We start from the raw sequence: 8932 nt of genomic DNA on the forward strand, positions 1-8932 counted from the left end.
TGAGTACAAGCTACAATGTTCCACTGGCAGCTTCCTGCAAGGTCTCATTCAGCATTTTCCAGTCCTACAATTCTGTATTGGTTTTATTTACATTTCCACAGTAAAAGGTATTCCACAGTTAATCACAAGACGTTAACTTTGTTGCCAGTTCTGGAAACAAGAGACAAGAGTTCAGATGTGCCTTTGATGACCGCTGCTCTGGAGTTTACAAAAGCCATAAGTGCTTAAAAATGTACTTTTGGAGTAGGCCAACATCCAAAAAAAGAGAGCATCTTTAGTTTTAGTATGCAGTCCAGATATTTAAGTGACACCTTGCTCTGACCAACACATCTGACTTCATTTCATTCTTCTGGAACACGATGCACAGGGGCTGGTCTATTTCAGGTGATGTTCAGAACAGTCTGTCTACCACACCAGGAACCACCATCACAATATCATCATTCAGAGTCAGGCATCTGTCACACACACACAGAATGATTCTAAACACATGGGACACAGAAATCTATGGCAGAGATGTTATTTTCAGGCTTAAAGGTAACTTTTTCCTTTCTGAAAACCAAGAGAAAATGTTTTATTGGACATGCCAAGCACTTACTGACTTGAAATGACTGCTGACTTGGTGTTCAAGGAATAAGCGTCCGAGCAACATATCCTTTGCCAACATGTCCTTTGCCTCGTTCCTAACTGCTCTAAGTCTGTAGCCACTTGAGCGGATGAAAACAGGCCAAAACAGAGGAAAATGCCTAGGCCTGATCAATGAGCATTCTATACAGCAACAAACTGCAACCTTAAAAGGATGTTTCAAAATCCAAGATAAAACCATTCATGGAGGAGGAATATTCCAGCCTTTACACTGCTATTCCTGACCTTGCCTTTAAGAACCTTAAAAAAGCAATAACGTAAGCCTAGTTGTTTAAGGACCACAAATAAGCTGGGATGGGCAATGAAACCAGAAACATCATGATCGCAATGCCTACCCCAGCAGGCAGTTCAAATACATGGCAACATGACAGATAACAGGATATCACACATGGGACTGACATGCAGCACCACTCTGAGAATAATGTTACAATATCAACAAGCTAATAAAAACTAGAACCTAACTATACTGTCAAATAAAAAGGGAAAGTATGAAATGAGGTCATTATGTGAAATCTCCAGTCCCCTTTGGCCCAGCATACCTCTGTGAATGTGTGCATGATACAGATGGACTGAGAAGTCTCCCGGTCTGTGGAGGAATTTGATGGCAGTGTGATGCTTCAAGTGGGCCCAACGTGGCCTAGGTTGCCATGAAAAACAAAAACGTTTTGGCTATTTAATAGAGCCAGAAAGTCATTGCTCATTTATATCAAGCTTCCTGTACATCTGAAGCTGCCAAGTCTGTGCATTATAAGGCCCTGAAAACTACCCCTGTTTCTGTGTTGTCACTCTGACGATGAATCATCATACCTCAAAGATAAAGGAGCTCTGGACATGTTAAAAGAGAAGCCAAGTTGTGCTGACAAAACTCTAACAGAGCGAGAAGCAGGGCAGCCCAGATGGGGCTGTTGAAGGACGTGTCCTCCCTCTTATGAACGCTTTGGGCTGAAAATGCCTTGACAGCACACAAGGAGAAAACCAAACCTGCTCTTGAGGCCCGCTGCTTATTTTGGCAAAAGTGTCTGCATTATTCCTCCTCGGCACAGCGCCTGGTGTCAGACATCAGGAACAGGCACACAGAGCAGGGCCACCAGGGGGGTGATCATTCAAAGGCCCCTAATGAAGGACAGCATGGACAACACTGATCCACCCTGAACACTTCAAACTGGCTAAGGGCCCAGGAACATCTCTGCATGAAGGACTCTGCTCCACTCTTATGTAACTTTTAACTATGTACCTTCTGCATGAAACCAGCCTGACTATATAAGGGTCACAACGGGTTCCCAAGAGGCTGCGTCAGCAGGCCGCTTGGCTTGAGTGCAGAATAAGCCCTACAAACTGTCATTTTAAATCACCCTGTTGATGTACCGGTGGTCAGGCCTGTGTTCTGCAGTAAATATATGTAGTTTGCACATGTAATGAGAAGGGGTGGATAACCAATAAGAGGGTCATTAAGTTAACTGAGGCTTAGGGGGTTTACAAACAGCACGATTTCTGTAGCCTTCCACTCAACCAGAACATGCCAGTGCACTTTCTCAATAATATACAAAATGTTGAGATAAAAGGAATGTTTCAGCAACAGCCTAAAAAGGAGGCATGTTGTGTCCACTTGGGAAATCAACACTGCAGTTCATTGTAGTTTAATAAGGATGTAACTGTCCTGACAAATTCCTCCGATTGTGCAAGGAGAGTAGCTGGCAGTTTGGGGTCAGGAATTTAGGTCATTAGTAAACTGCCCCCTTTTGTGCAAGAAAGGGAGAAAACAGATGCACAGGAACACTGTCCTTTCACTGAATGTTAACTGAATCTTATAAATCTGTCAAAGGTAAGAAATCTCCAGGCAGGGCTCGCAAACAAAAGGATGCTGGTTTGGTTCCCAGCTGGGGTATTGCTACTGTACCCTTGGGCAAGGTACTTAACCCACAATCTGTATATGGATAACATGTAAAAATTGTGACCTATGAAACTTGCTTCAGATAAGAACACCTGCTAAAACAACAATAATGCAATAATGCAAAATCTTCATAAGAGCTCCACAGCTGAAAATGCCCCAGTGTTCCTCCTGTGCCTGTCCAGTAAGCGTGTACAACAAATATGATCCCTATCCGAAAGCCTCCCCCCCTTAAGGATGGGAGGGGACCATCAATTAAGAAAAGAAACGTGTCAAAGAGGCTCTGAAGAGCAACACAATGGCTTCCAGGGCTTGAAGGGTTTCCTGCATTTGTTGATAGGCAACCAGTGAGTTGCTTTGGTGACCCAAAGTGTTGACCCAGCTCAGCTCCGGACCCTCAGGCAGGTTATTATTATAGAGCTGTCAGACAGGAGTGACAGCACACCAGACAGCCTAATGAACTATTTCACAGAAGACACTCATCCACGTCTGCATATTGTGGGGGAGGGGATTACATCATGGTTACATCATGGGGTCATGGTTACATCATGGGGTCAGTGTTATGCAGCAGGACTGAACAGCATTCCCCACAGCATTGCTGCGTAAACACTGGGGCGACTAACATGGCAGGGTGCTAGACCAATCAGTGTGAAGAAATAGGGGGTTCACTGCTGGTTAACATCACCATTAGCATTTTCAATATTTGCCTCAGATTACACTCTGCTGGTTCATGCGGTGCCAAACCTTGCAGCAGTATGAGAGAAGAGAAGAAGCTTGTACTTATTGAGTGAAGGTTGCAGGCAAAGGCAACAGAAAAAATACATATAGTACACATAATACAACAAATAGTTGCAAAGTCTTGAGCTGTGCTGCAAAATAAATTATAGCACTGTTTCCATAGAATGTCAATACAAATGTAAATGGCAATGTATATTCACATTGGAATTCTTCACAGTGAGCACACCATGGACTGTTTAGGACATATTAGTTAATTAGTTAATATTAGTTCATTTCAGAACTATAGCTAGCCATATCAGATTAGCAGTGATAATGCAAGATAAATGTGTCAGTCCAACTGCAAAGTCTAGACATCTGGACAACAAAAAAATCATTAGTGCTAAATGAAATTTAGGATAAGTTCAACAATTGTCACAAGCACAAGTACTATAATGAGGTGGGTAGTGAGGAAAAAGGTTTGAAAAACACATCTATGTTTAAGCGATATGAGTCACTATCTCCCTGCTACAGTGCTTCTCTTCAGCATGTTTACATTACCGTTCATAAATCGGACAATCTGAACTCCCTAGACTATTTAAAAATCACTTTAATCATGTTCCACATGTTGTCTGCTCTGTTAATGTATTTCAGCTCAGAACCAGAATCCACCACTCTGACATGCCCTCAGTGTAGAGTACAGTAAACATCTACATCTTTTCCCAGCCCCCACACACAATGGGTACCTTTTGGTAAAATAAAATATAACATCTGGTTGACCCTAAACTGCATTTTAAATGCAATCACTAACTTTCGTCTAACAAGAATTTTGGTCTGCTATAAATCTGAGCAATGATATTCTAATTCTTTGTGACTTGGCTTCCCTGGAACAAGATCTTCATTCACTCCCTAAAGACAGTAGCTTTGTGTTGTTACGAGACGGTGAAAAGACAATGCTAAGGGGATGCACCCCTGAACAGAGGGTGTTCTTACTGGCCATGAGAGAAGGGGGTGGTCACAGTAACAGTATTATTGATTCACTGTTTAAGTCACAAGGCAGTTAACGGAACTAACAATGTTGAATCACCAGAGTGCGAAAAAGGACAGCCAAAAACAAACAAAAAACAGCCACAACTTTTCCAAAGTGGCTTTTCAGTTCTCATGTTTTCACAGCACACTGAAGCAAATGCTTCTTCCCCAACAGACGAGGACGAGAGTTCAGATATTCATTATGGATAACACAAAGAGAGCTCATCCATAGACAGACAGGAAACAGTGAGCCTCAATGAGCAAACACAAAGAGGGTGACCTCCGTGGTGGGACCGAGCACTGCATCGCACCAGCATTTGCCACAGAATGAGAGGGCAGGACAACAAAACGCACAATCCGTTCATTCACCACTGATACAGTACGCAAATACTGTACATGCTGCGTTATGCTTCTCCCCAGCCCCCCACCCCCCTGGTCACCATGGAAATAGTAACTGAGCCTGACCAATCAGAAACAGTCTGGCTTTTTTTCCTTGATTCACTGCTTTGGCCTTTGAAATTCAGAGGTTTTTACACTGTCACACATTTATACATGTCATGCTTGATGAAAAAAGTACTAAGTCTGTTACAAAGTAATACATAGTAGAGTAGACATGCTCTTTTTAATGGCTGCTTGAGGGTATAATGCATGAAATAAAACACGTTATAATCATCAAAGGACCAAAGAGATCAAAGAGCAGAATTCTCTGGGCTATAATACTGCATGTAGCAAGCCTCTGAACTAATGGGACTGGCACTCTGAGTACTTGCAGGTCTAGATTCTTGTCATTTAATCACATTATTCAAAAATGGTATTTTTGCCAACAAATTTTTATAATTGATGCTTTATTACAGTACAGCTGGCCACCTCCCCCTCCTCCACCCTGCCCTCTATGCCTAATTTGATTAGCGTGGAAAGTGTGTTGAACAGATATGGCTTATTAAATGAATTAGGTTCATCTGCAGCAGGATATAGAGCTTAGCAAAAATAGAGAATCTTAGAGAAAGATACTTACATATTACATATAAGACGCTTTCTTCTTAGTACATTAGATACAAGCACTACATTTCCTGATAGGAGGATACATATGGGGTATTCCACTATGCCATCAAATTCCTCAAATTTTCCAGGTTTAAAGGTCAGACCTACCTTTAACTCAGTAAGCTAGCTTTGTGTACATCAGTTCACATCCCTCAATTCCAGCGCAGCATTGACTGAATCATTTACAACCATCTCATTTGAAAAACCCCTCAATTTTGCTCAGACCTGGCTAAGACTAGCAAAATGTCCTTGGTCAACAAAACAGTTTAAATAAGACTTTGCAGGGAACATATACCACAGATTTACCTTGACTGATGCAATCATTTGCATGGAGACTATGTTTGCTTTGCTGCTGTTTACGTTACCATCACTGGGTTTCACTGGACAAACCACACAGCCTTCAACTGCAGCCTTGCACAACTTTGAGTAGCCACAGTCATCTTTGTTACCTCTCAGGTGATGTTACAGAACAGATAACAGCTTTCCCCACTTATCAAAACACTGGGTGAGCCCGCTAGCTATTACTTTCTTTTTTGTAGTTGTTCTCTACATAAAAAATTGTCAACAATAACACATTCAGTCATTAACCTACCTTAACTAACCACATTCTTTCATTAACCTTGATGATCACCTTAAGTTACTGCTGTGCAACTTTCTGCTGTAATTAATGTGTCAGACAGGAGGGGCTCTGTGGTCCTTGGAGAGGATTTAAATATTGTCCTTTTGATTCAAGCTTTGTCAAAAGCCCTATCATATTCACCTAACTGCATTAAGCTGTTTGGAAACCACCTCTGTCCAAGGTTTACAGAGAATCCCCTATAAACAATCTCCCCATCAAGCAAACACCACTGAGGACTGTGAGGCATTCAAAGGGTCCACATCTTCATCTGAGGAATGAAACGTTTCAAGATGCCAGTAGAATCCTGAACAGTCAGAGCAGCACCCAAAGACAGATTCTGGCCTACCACAGTGGTCAGCTAGCTACCCTGCAGAGCGTCCATAATCATACCAACAAGCTGTTCTGTCTTTGATTGTACTTTGTTGAGAGGATAGACAGCACATAAAACCAGATGGGGAAACATTATAAAGCAGTCAAATACAATACAGCACCAGTGCTGACACGGGTATTGTGTCTGCTATATTTTGTGGACCATCGTGTAAAAGTATGTTTGTTTGTTTACAAGTGAATCCAGTTATTCAGAAGAACAACGTCACTCTGGGGTCTGTGACGACTCTTCCACTACTTGTTTTCATTTATCATGCAGCTCCCAATTATGGAGTAATTTGGAAGCTGTGAAAGGGTTAGGACTGTAATTAGTTGATTCTTCCTGGGTATGCGTCTTTTATTAACCCTCCCATGCCTGCACTGAAAGAACCTTGACAGAAACTCAGGAACTGAAGGAGAGTGTAGCCTGAAAAGCTCATAAATCTCATCTGGGCACTGTGCAGTGCTTCTAGTTCCTCTCAAGAGGAAGGCAAGTTTTTATTTGCTCATAAATTCCTGCAAAATCATCTAGGGTGTGAGCAGGGGAGGAGTGCCTGGGAAGTTGTAACTTCTCACATGTGGCTATGAATTAAGCAGCTTTCATTTAACTGTTGACTTGCCCACAGTCTGAGGCAGGACATCCCGTATTTTACATAATGATCTGAATTTTACTGTACAGTTTTTACAGTGGCTTAACAAAGCCTAAAAGAACTTTGCCAGCAAAAAGTTAAATAAACCTTATAGTCAGAGTTCTTTCAGTTTAACATTTGTATACTATTCATCTTGGACACAGATGAGCTTGAGAATAAAGGAGATATTCAATTATGGGCTACCACTGCAAACTCTTTAGTTAAATCCTCAGACAGTGGAATGTGGTATAGTCCCACAGTCTGTCCATTTGTGATTGAAACTACACTGCAAAAAAGCAGATACAAGCATAGATACACAAATATAAACGATTTTCCGTTAATCATGAACACATCAAACCTCTCCAGTTTCTAATAAAATATTCTCAAACTGTCTGTGTAGACACCTGAACATGGATATGAAAATAAATTTTGCAAAGCAGCAAGTGTGAGCATGACTTAAGCACGTGACACACTCACTGAGAACTGCCATTACAGGGATGCAATGTTTTCAACTCTAACCCTAGACCTAAAGTGAGATTTAAGGATTAAGGTGCCCAAAGGTAGACCTATGCGAATGTGTATGTGTGTGTGTGTGTGTGTGCGTGCAAGTACTGTTATACGAAGTACTGAGAGTTACTTTGCCATCGCATTTTTGTTGTACTTTGCGTAGTGAACACATTCTTTGAGATGACCTACAGTACAGTTCATTCTGTAGAACATACATCTAGGGGGCGAGTGACATAATCTGAGGACGAAAAAAACGGGGTTAACGTAGCAGGAGAGAGAAAAAATCACCACTGCTGTTACGAATTTACCGTTGAAGCAGTCCAAAAACGTGTAATTATTCAGTCCGTGGTAAACTGAGTGGATATACCGGAGGCAGTATACCGGGGGAACGTGTTTGAATAGCTAGATACACGACTGGTTCACCTTGTTTCTGTGCCGTGTAATTTGCTTAATTCAAACTGTACACTTCATATATACACGTTGAAAATTCATTCTGAAAAATAAAAATAGCTATACAATCATAACTAGTAAACATAACAAGTAAAGCTAGCTCTAACGCGGCAAAGGCTAATAACAACATACATGCATGTTAAAATAAAAGAGAAAGTAACTAGAGCATGGTACCGTACCTTCTGCAATCAGCTCTTCCACAGTCACCTGGTATCGACCGATACTGTAGACTTTCCCAATGTAGTTACCGCAACCGGACCCCGTTCCAGCGCCCCCTGCGAATCCACCACCCTCCGATTTTGGCATACGAGAAAACTTTTTCATGGCGATCTTGGGTTGCTATTTATCAGATTTCCGATTTCGGACCTTACGGCTGGGAATACAAACTGTAATTTCTATTTCCCCGTTTCCCTATGTCGTGCCAGCCCCCTATGCCCCTTCCATATTGCTGATTGGAGAATTAACTCTAGCCCAGCTGCAGCTAAGTAAACGTACTTAAGGTCAATGTCATGGTACACAGTCACAGGATGGCTAATGCAATGAGTCCACATGTAACTAACCAGATCGAGGGGCAGGCCAGATAGCTATCTGACAAGTGACGACGTTGCTAAACCGGTGTCAGTTCTCCGTGATATCTTCCAGAGTCAACTGCCTTCAGCTACCATGGCCAGTTATCTAGATGGCCGTATTTCCATTCCTTGATAATAGCAGAAAACGTAGGCAGTTAACTAGTAGCAACAAAACCGTGAAAATAGGCGCCTGTGTAATATAATGGTATATGCTTTGCTCGCAATATGCCTACACAGTCACAACTGAGATATCAGACAAGTGAGATAGCTAGATCCCCACCTAACTCAATGTCATATTAAGGAAACGTGTCCTCGCCTCCACGCTCCAAGCTTTGTGAATGACGCTGTCAGTTTAAACGCCCACCAAGTGCCACTGTTAGTGCATCGGACATCGTTAATATCATGTTCCCTTCCCGCCTTTCTCCCCTGAACAAATTTGTATGAGTTTAATCGGGGAATCACGTCGCACATCACAGCT

The 8932-nt window shown here is 42.0% G+C and overlaps 1 pseudogene; it reads right to left on the reverse strand.

Annotated features, from left to right (window-relative positions):
* Window positions 1-8393, reverse strand: part of LOC118777599 — a 28244-nt pseudogene extending 19851 nt beyond the window's left edge.
* Between the last annotated feature and the right edge of the window lie 539 nt (window positions 8394-8932).

This window comes from Megalops cyprinoides, chromosome 5 (assembly GCF_013368585.1).
Source record: "Megalops cyprinoides isolate fMegCyp1 chromosome 5, fMegCyp1.pri, whole genome shotgun sequence".
Lineage (NCBI taxonomy): Eukaryota > Metazoa > Chordata > Actinopteri > Elopiformes > Megalopidae > Megalops > Megalops cyprinoides.